Here is a 14331-nt window from a genome sequence, read left to right on the forward strand (position 1 = left end):
AGAAGTAGTGGATAAAATGGAATTTTTCGTTATGACGAACATTAGATGCCCTTAATAGAAAAAAACTTTATTAATTTAATACAATAAAGCAATTAATTTATAGGGATTTAAGAGCATACAGGATTTATTTTATTTTATATTTTTCTTTTAATACTTTTTTGTATCTAAACATAAGTTTAGTTCGTGAATTCTGATACCTAATGGTCAGTGTTATAGGCGAAAATACTGGCTCAGCTTACAAAATTAACAAGTCATGATTATTAGTTTGAAGAGAGCAATAGAAATGGAGGTGGGGCAAAACGTAGGAAATTGGGGGCGTCGAAAAATCTGACAAAGTGGGCGGTGAAGTTCCATTATTTCTGCCCAAGGAGCAGCAAGTTAAATGTTTTGGGATGGGGGACTACTGATTTCCAGCTTCATCACATTCTATAGTTGCTAGGAAAGAGTGTGTGTGCTGCGACTTTTGGCTGACCTTTTTTAAGTGCTTTTTGGTCTTAGCCAAAGTTTTCCGGCATTCGTTGGTGTGTTGTATTTTTTCCCCAAAGCCATTAACACGTATGTGTGGCCAGAGCCATTGTTGTAAATGCTACCAGCAACATCACGAAGTGCAAGTCTTGACCTTAGCGTATCTTTTCGCGCCGGGGAAGCTAGATTTACTAGTAACTTGGCAGCAGGCTGCCAATGGAGTATGAAAAAAGATGTAGATCAGGCCAACTGGTTTTCATTGCTAAGGCTTCTTGCTTTTTTCTTGCTTATACAAAACTATGGAAAATTAAAATTAAAATGTATGGATACTTAGTTTTAAACCAAAACTCAAATAAAATAATGTCTTATTTTAATATTTTTTCTTTTTTTTTTTACTTGTTTTAAATGTAATGTAAGTAGTTTGTGCCCTTTTATAAATGCAACAAAATGAGCTTGGCAACATGTTGCCAACCTGACCTTGGCCTTAACTTTGAGCCGAGCTTATCAACATGCTGGGATTACGGCAGCAACAAGTTTGTGTGTGTGTTTTCAGTATGCTGATGAGCGATGTTGTTTTTGCTTCCCATATGCCAATGGTTTGTGTCTCGGCTCAAAGCCTGGGTCAATGTCTTGCCTGCGACCATTGTTACCGCTTGCCGTCTCTTTCTCTACTGTTACGCACTTTGCGTTTAAGTTTAATTGTTGTTTATGCGAGCATTTGCATTACCATTATTTCAACTACCATCATCAGTGGGTCTCAGTTTTCCACTTGGGTCAATGTCCACCGTGATCCACCGTCTTTATTTCGTTTTACTGCCTACCTTTCTACATTTTTCATTCCCTTTTCCGCTTACCTTTTCATTCACATTTAATAGCATTTGTGTCGATTGGCGTTGACCATTCTAGGAATCATGAAATTATGATGATGTCACTTTCGGGGTGCTGACTCCGCCCCGTTCCTCTTTTCACCTCATGTATCATATCCGGCGATTTGTTTGTTGAGAGAGCCATACTCATTCTATTATTTCTATAGATTTCCTCACAATTCTCTATTCGTCATGGGCCAATTAAATATGGAAAGTATTTCAGGTAAACTGGCGATTCAGCTCTATAAAGAAATTGAATGCTCTGATTTAATTAATATTTTTAATAATATTACATTTTATTAAAAGTATTGTCAAATCATAATATTATCTGAATTTCACCCGTTGGTATACTATTACTTAATACCAAATTAACACCTTTATTTTGTACATTGAAAAATGATAAACTTAATGATCAACGAAATCTGTTTATATTCATTCTGGTTTCCCCATTAAATCGAGACCTACCACAGTGCATATTTAACTGTGCAGTGTAACTGTGGCTATTACACCAAGCAATTTGCCATCCATCTCATTTCCCGCAAAGTTCCGAAAACAATTTGCATAGTTTTCCAACTGAACTGGAAAAACTTGCTACAGCAAGAATAAGAACTTGAAAAATGGAAATGGCTATAAAAGGAGAGGGAGAGAAACAGAAAGAAAAATGGAGCAAAAACTTTTGCCACAGCCATTTGAATAATTACAATCGATGGCAATAAATTGAAGCGATTCGCTGGGATTTCTTTGATGATACACTAACTCAAATAAAGTGGCAAGACCATTCATTTTTGTTAGTTCTAGAAGGGTAATTCCTTTTTGTGCCACAGTAATAAAGCATTTCAAAAAAGATTTTGTTAAATTATTATAATAAAGATCTATAGTAAGTGTCTTTAAATAACAAGTTAGCAAATCTATCAAAAATGTCCTACCTTATTGCTTTTTGCCAGAAATTCTTTTTGAACATTAATTTTCTTAAGCTTTTATTTGACTATCAAGTTGAAGTATCTCGAATTCGTTAGCTCGCATCGTGAGGCTTTTCATTCCCAGTTTTTCCATCGTGCAGCTTCAATATCTCAAAAGTTGTGCTATGTAAACTGGCCTAAAACAACGATGCAAACACACACTTGAGTGGCCAAAAGATACCGCCGCAAATTGCCCCCCTTTCACCCCTTCTCTCTCAGCTTTCAACTGGTTGGGAACTCCAAGCCCGAACATCTGGGCCTTCTGGATGTGGCTTCCTGGTTGGAGTCTACTTCTTTTTTCGGCTCCGCCGAGATTTGCAATGGCACAAAACATGCAAAGACATTATCTCCATGTGTCTGTCTGCAGCTTTTTCCACTGCCCTGTTCTTTTGCTGATGCTGCTGCAATTTTTGTTCAAGCTGTAAATGTCAGGGAAAAATAAAAAAAAGAAGAAGTAAGAAGATCTGGTTTTTCCCCTGCCAGTACGGATTTTCTTCTCTTTTCCTTGCCTGTTTTTGGGTCATTGGCCAATGGTTTTTATTGGCAACTTTCTAAGCCAACTTTCGATGGTCGTAGCAGCGTCTAGAATGTGCAACAAGTTCGCAATCCAGTCGTTCGATAATTAGCATAATAATTAGCTAGATTCAATTCGATTAGATTTGTTTTTGTGCTGCAAGTTCATTGAACGAATTAGCTTCCTCTACACTTCTCCTTTGTGTTTTTATAATGATTGCCGGAGAGATTTGATTCGATCCGGGTTGGTTCGTGCCGCTAATGTGTATTTGATTAATTAAATTAATCAACTGCTCGATCTACGCGTCTTACGAGAATCAATAAAGAATCAGAAACAACGCATAAATAAGTTTATAAATAAAATTGATGATGGTCCTCCTTAGGAGTCCACTTGCTTTCTGCGCTGTCTGTGCTAAATTGTTGACACTAACAATATGTGTTTCTTTTTCATTACGAACAAGAGTGGCGTTAATATTTTTTTGATGGGTTTCTTGAATGGATTACGTAAGCGTATACAAGTTATAGTTTCTGGGAAAAGTTGTGTTAAGAGTCAAAAAAGTAGATGAGCGTTTAAAGTCGTTAATAAAAGTGTATGGTTACAAATATCTTTTTTGCAATTATTGATTGGGAATGTCTGATGGATTAGGATAGGATAAGGTGGTAAAATCATGTACATTATCCAAATTATGGCAACATAGTGAAAGAGCATTTGATTAAATCCCTTTACTTTTTTTTGTTTTAATATAATTTAATATGTACCAACAGGATTTTACCAATTTGGAATTTCCAACTCCATGCACCAAATCCAATTCCTTAAATTTTTGTAACTCCCCCACAAGCTGAGCAAATTGCTCGCCTTTTCAACATTAATTAGAAATGTTTACTAATCTAAACTGAAACTATCATGGACCAACATCTGCTGCAATGTAGCCGGAAAAAAAGGAGAACGGAAAAGAAAAACTAAGGTCAACACCAAAGCCGAAAACCGACACTGAAATTGGACTGACTCCTGAACTGAAACTGCGCCAGTGACTCCCAAACTGTCGGGTTCCATTTTCGTCTGCCACTTACCAAAGCAGCCACACACCCGCACAACCACACACACATTGACACACCCAAACCGACACACAGTGGATAACAATTTGTAAAAACAACACTCGAGTTGAACATTAAGTAAACATGAAGCGAAAACTACATAAATGAGTTTGCTAAAAACTCGGCACGAAAAAGTTGTCCTCTATCCCGCTCGCAGAAAAAAGAAATCCAGAAGCCAGTAAGAAAAGCTCTATTAGAATGGAGTATTTAAATACCCTTTTTGATTTGGCAAATGATTTTTTTATACATTCTACGATTACTTTCTTAAAATAAAAACATTTTTTGTGGTATAAAAAGGTATAAATTATTATGGAATTCCCGGAGTTTGTAAAAAATAGTAGTTAAGTAAAAAGATTTAAATTTGTTTTAGCAAAATGCATTATATTATTTATTTGAATATTAGGTTGCCTTTCAGTTGTATTACATTCCCAAAACTTTAAAAATAATTCAATTTTATGAATTAAATTCCGGAAGATAAACACTTTCAAAAATAATTCTTCTCCAAAAATAATTTTTTTTTTCAAAAATTAAGATTGTAAAAATATTTTATTTCCCATTAAAGGGTATCGAAAATAGGGTGAAATAATGTAGTCGACGGAGCGATTAAAGTTTGTCTCGGTGTGAATGACACGGCGATGGTTGAATGCTCAGGCTAGTGTGTGTGGGGATTTTTTGTTGTGTCTGTTTGGGTGTTCCTCTTCCACCGTGTCCACATTATTCTCACACTTTTCAGAGTGGACACAGCGAAAGAACCACGATGGTATCAAAAGGGGTTTGGTGGGGATAGATTGTGCTTTTATGCTGCGACACTTTTGTAGACTCACTCCGACCTCAGTGCCCCCGCCCCCCCCCTTTTTTTTTGCCACAGCACCTAACCACACTCATGATATCAAAAAACTTTGCCGACATGTAGAAGAAGCAGAACAAGCCGAAGCTGGAGATGAAGAAGAAGACCCGATGATAGCACTGATGTGTGAAAGGGGCGGGCCGTCGGGCTTGGGGGCGGGGTCGGTCGGATGGATATATAGAGATAGAGTTGACAACTCTGGTTTGTTTGCCTCGCCGCCTCGGGGCGATTCCAATTAATGTCTGAAGCATTTTCACGCCGCCACTTTGATTGATGCACACAGTAATTATAAATATTTAAAAATGCTATAAGCGATTGAAAGATTAAGCCATGAAATAAGGTAAAATATGCCTATTACTATTTTCCCAAATACTAAAAATCATTTTTTGTTGGTCCCATATATAAAATATTAAAATATTTTAAAATATTTGAGTTTTTCAATAAAAAATGGAAGTACCTACTAATTTTTGGTAATTTTTAGCCACAACTTATGCTTACTTCAGTGTGAGCTTAAAGTATATCAATATTATATGAAAATTGCTTATAAATATTTTAATAATAACCAAACTTAAAACAGATATAAATATTGTAATTATGTGGCTCCTCCTCCATGTATCTGATTGATCTCCCCACAATCAACTGATTTCAAGCATCATTAGAAGAGAACAAAAATGCGCAAAGAGTTTCGCTCATTATGATATCGCTGGGAAGTCATCTAATGTGACTTTTTACCCAACGTTGGTGCGAAACGAACTGGAAAATCTGCAATGACGAGGCGACGACGGCGACAATTTGATTTCAGGGTAGCGACGACAGCTTTTCACGGCCTTAATGGGTTAACATTAGGCGACTTGTCGGCGCAGATTTGCATGCAAATTGTTAACTCATTTTGCACGTGTCTGCGCGCCATTGCGAGTGTTTGTCTTGGCTTTAATCATGTCGCTGTCTATTAGGGTAACGCGGGGAATGTTGGCTGGAATTGGGTGCTGAATTAAAGCAATCAGCCAACTATTGAGATCAGCAGAGAGAAAATGGGGATAAGTTTGCTGTACCCTATCAATGTTTAAAAATAAATAGGTAATATAGGAATGTTTTGATGATTTTTGTTCTTTTAATACAAATTTAACCTAAATTTAATCCTGAGATTTTTACTTTTCAAGCTTAATTCCATTTTAATCGAAGACCAAATGACTTCACTGAAATGTTTAAAATGCAACCCCCGTCAAGTTGAATTTCCAATTCCACCCCCACCTAGTGAACTGTAAAGTGAATTTAATTTTATTTGCAATTTGTTTCCCGTGTTTTTCGTTCTTTTTCTCATTTTGCCAAATCATATCAGAATCAATTATAAAACTATTAAGGGCCAACCCTCGATACCTCGCACAAATGCAATCCAGTCAGTCACACGCACCAGGCGACCTCGCCTTTCTCCCTCGCTTTTCCTCCTTTTTGGACCCACAACCCACCCACCAGACCCCCCACCCCTCATCAATCCCACCCAGCTGGACTGCTGGCCATTAAGCTTGTCATCAAACGTTACAAATTAATTACATTCGCAGCGAGAGAGCTTCCAGCTCCTCATTTCTGTTCAGTTCCCCTTTTAGCCGGTGGTTTCCATTCCTTTCGTTGTGTTTGCTCCATTAAAACTAAAAAATGCAATTACATATAACGCCTGCGGGGCCACAGCAACCGTAATAGCAATGGCAAAAGCATCAGGAAAACCAGCAGGAGCAGGGACAGTTCACAGTTTACAGGGCCAAGGAGCAGCCGAAGGATGTCTGCGATGAGTTGGTGAAACAACGTTAGCCAAGCGCTCATGGCCATGTTCCTACCCTCCTCATGATGACTCTTGCACAGAGAAAAGTGTAACCAAAATTGTCATTTAAGTCATGAAAATTATTATAAATTATCTTCTTAAATTATAAAATACCTGTTTTGTAACTATGTTAGTTAATTATGTATATCATGCAAATAAGTTGTCAATAAAGGCTTTATTTGCCTCATGATCTTGTCGTATTTGTTAATACCATTTGAAAAATGTTATACGCTAAAATTTCAATTTGTTCACAAAGTTCAAACAATTTTCGTTACCTGTAGGTTCTTAATTTCTTACTTGTTATTGGCCTTGAAGCGATAAAGTTATTTCTGCACATTTTTAATTGCATTTGTCAGTTGCTCGTTAGTAGTTGAGTAAAATTATTAATACGTTTTGTGGCCAGGAAATGGGCACTTTATGAACTCTATCAAAAAGCATTGACCATTATGGAGAAAATTATGAAGTTTGAAAACGTTCAATGATAACTAGTGAGTAAATTCCCTACAGAAACTAAAACCATCATTTTGGCGCATAAAAGTGTGCAATGACTTTGTATTTTAGAAAAATTGTGATGAAGTAGTGAACCTGGAGCCGTAAACAATCGTTTAAAACGTTTGTTTCGCGTAATTCCGCAGTATTTTTCCCTCAGGTTGAGATTTACTGTTACGTAAATTTTCCAAACCGCCTGACGGATGAAAATCAAACAAAATGTGAATTTTTCTGCAGTTCTGCAGGGGGTTTCCAAATTGAATGAACATAACTGACGTTATCATCTGGGGCGATAGTCCGAGTTGCAGAGTTGCCAAGTTGCCGTTGGTTGCAGTCTTCGGTGCCCCACTTCGTTTTACCCTCAGATGAGAAGCGAGTGACATCCTTGAAGGCGATGACGACACTTTTCCCGTCTCCTGTTGCTTTTCCCTCCCCCCACTTTTCCTTGCTCCCACTTTTCCCTCCCCCCACTTTTCCCTCGCCTGTGTTCGTGTCTCTGTGTTTTTAGGAGTTTATTATCATTACTCTGCCATATGGCGAAATGTTGGAGCAGTGGGGGGGGGGTTCTGGGGGAGATGGGACTGGCTGACGTCAGCTAGAGAGACGCCACTATTATCATCGTCATGACCAGAGTTTTCATCATCATCGTCCTCGTCGCCATGATGGTTGCTCTGTTTACACTCCCCACTTCAAGCCCCTCAATTTTCTGTGTCTGGCTCTCGTCATCATCATCATCATCAGTGCTATCTGCATAACTCGTTGGGGAGATCGGGGGTTAAGGGGCGTGGAGCTTTTCGGGGTTAACTGCCAGCTTGCGTTTTCCATGGTTTTAAAACAGTAAACGATCCATAGGTGAAACTAATTAAAATTCTACATTTTAACCTATTTTATTTTCTTTAATCCTTCAAATATTTAGAAATTAAAAATCTACTGCTTAAGGCTAAAATTTTAGGTTAAGGGAATATTTTTGGTTCTTTATTTGATCGTTTACTGTAGCTTTAAAAGTGTGCGAAAAGGAGGCAAAAAGAAAGAGGGACAGGGTTGTCATGTTGTGCACATTTTCTAAAACGTTTTTGTGTAAATGTGGCGCAAATTTCGCCCCAAAACCTCCCACACCCGCACACTCAAGTCTAGCGCGTGTGTTTTCATAATGCGCCATAAAGTATGCAATGTTATTTTGCGCTTGATGAATTTTTCCACGTTGCGCAGTTTTGCAATAAACCACGGCAGATCCTTGCACCCTTTGCCACCCCCTAAGTTGTTGTGCGGGTAATAGTGTAAAGTGGCTTTCATGCAAAAGTGAATTAATGTGTATATAAGGTCGGTACTAGACTTTCCAAAGCACGAGAGAATTCGGGCATGGAAAAGCCGATCAAAACAGGAATCAAAAAGGTGGAGAAAGTAAATGAGAACATTAAAAATCAAAATCTCTATTATAAATTAAACTGACCAAGTAATTAGCTTTTAAATAAACAGTGAAATAATACAAATTGGCTTGAATATTGACATACTGTTTAAGCATTTTTCCAAATTTCGATTTAGTTGTCTCCATAATAAAATAACTTAAAGCCAAACTCATTTTAATAAATACATAATTTCTCAGACCAACAATCAATGTGGACGCCTCTTTTGCCCCAATTTATTATTCACTTCTATTTACCGCCAACACTCACTCATTATTCATTCGACCACCCACTCTTCCTCACCAGTTATTTTACCACCTATTCCCAATAATCCGAGTGCCACAAATTCCCGAACAAAAAGCAGCAACTAGCTGCGAGCTCTAATTAATTTCCACTGCTGGTGTTTACCCCTTTGTCACCTCGTCTTAACCCATATATACCGCGTATATATTACCGGGTATTTTCCTCTTCCTTTCTCCAACTATCTGATTTTTTCGAGGGGCTTGGTGGCTGAAGCTTTTAGCATACATATTAGATAGAGTTTACACGTAAACGTACTTCATTATTATCCAGACGAGTGTGTCGCATGCTCAAACATGCCCGAAAAAAGCACCAGAGGAAACTTTACTCCCCTTTCTCTCACTCATTTCTCAGCTTTTCCCCTTTTTTTCTGCTGGGGGAGAAAAAATAAATACATTAAAATGCCAGCGGGTAAAATGAAGATACAAACAAACGCATTAATACGTGACGCTGGAGCATTATTAGAAAATGTGTCTCAGCTTGTTCTTTTTCGTACCCACAGCTTCCTGTGCAGGACGAAGCTATCGAAGGGCAGAAATAGGGGGAAGCAGTCCTTGGAAAAGGAGTGTACGTGCGTCTATGCTGTCGAGTCCCTGGCAATATATTTTCGAATTATTCTCCTTTTTTTTTGCCACCAACTATGCGCGGTTTTTTCTGCCAACTGAGATGGTGACGTGATAAACTTAAAAAAACAAGATGCTATAATTTAAAAATATATTTTAGAAAAGAAACGTTTTTAATTTATTTTGCATTAAAACTTAGAAGATAGTTTTATTTAAAAGGAGTTAATTAATAAATAGATTTTAAATTTTTAAAATATTTAAAATATATATACTGAAAAATTATCTATTTCTTTTATAGATATTATTTTATATAATTGAGGAACACGATTGACTAATTGTATTCACTGCGTGAGTCACGCCTTCAACTATTTCGCTGGTGGAATACTGCTATATATCTCCTTTGCTGCTTGTCTTGTCTGCTGAACGCGTACTTTTAATATGAATTTAGTCCTTTAAGTCCCGCCTGTCTGTTCGTCTAGCAAATGGGGGTAAAGCCAGTCTCCAGTTCCCCTTGTCTGCGATGTCTTTGTTGCACTTGCGTTTTCGATGGGTTTTTCTTTCCTCTGCGCCAATTTTACTTTTTGGGCTGGCCGCACGTTTGTTCAATATGTCAATATTACATGCAGAGTGAAGATCCCACGTCTGCCCTCAAACTCTGGGTGCCTGTTTCTGTCTGAGTGGTATTGCTTAAACACTGAACAAAATTTTGAACCGAAAACTTGGAAATCCCTGGAAAAACGCTTATAAACAAGATGGGAACTGATGCTTTTTAGTGTAGTTTTTTTTTTTTTTTGTTACAAATAATGACTTGTAACTAAATATTGATCAATTACATTTAATCTATGAACTGACATTTATTAAATTACCATTTGGCAGATGACCTGGTCTTTATTTTCAGTGTTATTCCCTGGTTGAAGCTAGCCTTACTGAAGGACATTCTCACGCTTTCCTCGACGTTTTTCCTTCGCCTCGCCTTAAGTGACTTAATCAAATAACTTAGCATTCACCTTTTTTTTCTCCTCAACACTCGTGTTTTTGTGCATCTTCAGTGGTCTCTTTTCGCCTTTTTACGGTGTGTTTTGTGCGCCATTAAACATGACTTTATTTTGGCTTCGACATTTTTCTTTTCTCTTGGCTAGTGCCTCTTATTTTGGCAAATTGTCGCTATTGTATATGGAGGATAGTACTTTTTGTTGCGGAAAGTGACACGTAGCCTGACATCACATTAACTAGACTATGGAAGAAAATGTCTATATAAATGGAAATAACAAAAGAAACACCACATGAAAAGCTTGTTTGTTTTAGTTTTTCTAACGTTGCAAGGTACCATATGTAATTTCTAAATTTTAATGAGAATATTAATAATTAAGGTGTTAAAAAGGTATTGGTCCAATTACTAAAACTAAAATTAGATTTGATTAGATTTAAAGTTAAAATTAATTTAACGAAAAATTTTCAAAAGCTTATTTTACGTGCTCATAAAATCCCACATGCAAACCAACTATTTTCGAAAGACAAACTGCACACACTATTATTTATGTAACGAGCCCCAAAACATGTTTCAAGTCCTTAAAAAACCATCCTAAGCAATCCAATCACTTATCCCTTCACATCAACCCTTCGCCAATCCTTTGACATCGTAAAAGTCTGTCGATTCGACGACTTGTTGACTTTACTTTCTGCTGTTTCGGCGGCTTTTTTTTAGCCTCCATCCCCCCTCGCCCTCTTCTAGCCCAACTAACCATTTCATGGTGACCTACTGAAGATAGAGAAAGGGAGAGGATGCGAGATAAAGACGGGGATAGCCAACCCAGCATATTTTCCAAATTTCATTGCCTACTTTTTGGTCATCTAATCACGCACCGAGAAAGAGAGGGGAAATGTACGAGTAGGTGCACCCAGCTCAGCTTTCCAATTCTATTAAAATTCTTGGCCAGAAAATGGGGGAAAAAGGGGGAAAGAAAGGACGCACAGAGAGACAACTACATATTAGAAAAGTATTAAATTACAGTAGAATATCCCCATCTCCTCTTTTCGGAACACGCCTCTGTTTGCACAATGTCCTTGTTCAGGCCAAAGGAAATTATATGTCCTAAAACCACCCGGTCCCTCCCCCTATTTTATCCACAGTCCGGCAAAGTGTGAAGTCATCGCTTTATAATCAAGTTTTCCTTTCAACTTTTTCCCCTTCTTTTTGGTGTTCTTGCTGCTTGTATTTTTCTTTATTTTTCCTCTTTTTTTCTTGTGCTTTTTTCCTCTCCATATGTTCGTTCAAATTGTCGCCTGCCTTGTGCAAGGATGCAAGGATATACATGTCGCCCAGACTCCCTCCACCTTTTGGGTCCTTTTGCTGAACCGACTGCCGCCAGACTTCTCCCCACCGGCTCTGCCATGAAAATTAAATTGACCGTAGCTGCTTAAAGTTATTAAAGTCGAAGGAAACCGACGTCTTTGGCTTCTGTCCCTCAGAATTGTCAAAGTTTGGACAGGAATAGGAACCACTGACAGGAATGGGGATGCTCTATCCAGATGTTCCGAACTTTTCTTGATATTTAGATTCAATGTGTGGTACATTTCTTGAACTTTTTCTTTTATGGTAACATTTTGCAGATCACATTTTATACTAATACTGGTATGCCATTTGATTTTCGAGTACTGAAAAAATTGTATATATCTTAGTAAGGAATTATAATTTACGTTATTTCTGCTTCAATCAAATAATTTAATCTTTAAAACAAGCAACCATTTTTATTAAGTGGTAATGCATAGAGTATTTTACTGCACATTTCGGCAGCACTAAAATTCCCCCGAGCTCTGGGAAAAAACGCTAAAAAGAAGTGACAAGTTTCTAGCCAGGATTCACTTTGGCTTAGTCAGCACCAAAGTGGGAAGACAGGGCGAATCCTTGCGTCTTCTCCGGCTACTCAGCCTATGTTTGATGGGCAACAGGAGGATGGGATGTGTCAGCTGCTCGGTTTCGGTCTATTTAAGGCGACTCCAATGACATCAGCAGAGACAAAAAAATAAAAAAGGAGAGAAACCGAGAATGAAATGCTGGTGCAAATTTGTCCGCCATTCCTTTGGCATTTCCCATTGGTTTCCGAGAGAAAATGAGCGGATAACTCCTCGAGAAAATTCCAAATAAGTTGGCTTATCTGCTGGGGGGTTTGAGTGTGAATTTCCTACCACTAAGTATGCTTCTTCAATGTTTGTTGATGAGGCTCATTTTTCCCGTCATTGGCGTGTCACTTTCACTTTGCTCGCTTTGTTTACCTTTTTTCTCCCTGGCTTTTCATAATTTTGCTTTGCATACTTTTTGCGGTTGGGTAACTTTGCTGCTGATTAAATCTGCACACACACACAACCTTTGAGAATTTTCTTTTAATTTTCCTTTTTTTTTGTTGCCTGCACTTCGTTTCGTGTTTACTTTTAATTTGGTTAAATGAGGCATAAGTGAACACGAAAAAAATAATTTTTTTAAGTGCGTTATAATTTTTAATCAACTTGAAAGTGAGGATAAAATGTGAGCGAATAAAAAAAAAACGTGGGCTGGAGAATTTGAAGAATTAAACTTATCTTTGCCGTAAGACAAAATTGCACTAGTCACTAATGATTTTACCTTTCTTCTTATTTTTACAGGTATGTGTATCCTTGATTTCGTGAACACGATTTATATCCTTAGAATTAAGTTGGATAAAACAATGTAAGTGTGCTACAAACAAATAATTTTTGAAAACAAATTGGGGGGTTTTCTGTCGAAATCCTAAGAAAATAATTCAGAATATGTGATAGCTGGTTTTGATTATCTTCCCTTTGCCAACTAAATACTTTTCAGTAAATCGCAAAATGCTTATTCATACAAAATAAATATTAATACAATATGTGAGAGACAACAGCTTTTCGAATTGTCATTTATCAGTCAACAAACAATGCCTCATTAAACTCATAAAGTGAAAGCGACGAACTAAATCTAGTTTAATATATTGGGGTGCGTTAAGTGCGTGACTTTACTACAATTAATAACAAAATACACATAACTGTACCTAAATTCAAAAATCTTTGTAATAAGTTGGCAAAGGAGGCCTCGAAGTTCCAGTTTTTTTAAACCCGAAGCTAAATGCATTTTCAAGGTGTGACGTTATTACCTTTTATTATAAGGTTTACTTAAGCGTAGCTTTTGTTTATCACTCCTCATTCTCAGCTTTTTGGTATTCACATCACATTGTTGCGATTTAAATACACTTTATTTAAATACTTTTGTTGACACCTTTTCGAACGTTTTTTGTTGACTTATTTTTGGCTGTCATTCTTTTGTGTCTGTGCCAATTTTAAATTTAATTGAAGCAAAAAGGTTTTTCATTGTCATATGTATATTTCGATGGTATGGTTGTTTATCGTGGATACCCTTGTATGGAAGGTATTGCAATGTTCTCTTTCTTTGTGATTGATTTTGAATATAAATAAAAATAAAATAATATCAGTTTAAAATAAATATCACTTGAATATATAATTGCGGTGTTAATATTTGTAGGAATAATTTCTTGAATACTTAAGATACCATAGGGTATTTTAAGTTTCCGATTTTCTGTTCGATATATTTATTACATTTGTTTATACTGACTACGCTTTGCTTTGACACTCATTTTATTTACATTGTCTGAAATTCGGCATTGGCTCGCTTCCAGTTCTTTCCAAAATACCCATGAAAACGTACACCTGTTTTTTGTACATTTTACGTGTTTGGGGCTATCAAAATTGCATTTGCTGCCATTGGAACTGTCTGCTAGATGAATGACTAAAAAATACGTCAGGAAAATAAATTCATTTGGACTAATTTAATTTTCATTTGCATGATACACATTACTGTTTTTTTGTTATTACTATTTTTTATCACTTGCAATTGAATTGAATTTAATTGCGGATAAATACGTGGGATGGGATTTTATGTTTCTAGAAAAATAATTCAATTAAAAATGTTCTTTTATTTTAATTTGATTTGTTTTTCCGAGCAACAT

General features: G+C 36.9%; 1 protein-coding gene across 1 annotated transcript in view; it reads left to right on the forward strand.

Moving 5' to 3' along the window:
• Positions 1–14331, forward strand: part of LOC108046550 (maternal protein pumilio) — a 176198-nt gene that overhangs the window by 67050 nt on the left and 94817 nt on the right.

The sequence above is a fragment of the Drosophila rhopaloa genome, unplaced genomic scaffold (genome assembly GCF_018152115.1).
Source record: "Drosophila rhopaloa isolate 14029-0021.01 unplaced genomic scaffold, ASM1815211v1 contig_167, whole genome shotgun sequence".
NCBI classification, from domain to species: domain Eukaryota; kingdom Metazoa; phylum Arthropoda; class Insecta; order Diptera; family Drosophilidae; genus Drosophila; species Drosophila rhopaloa.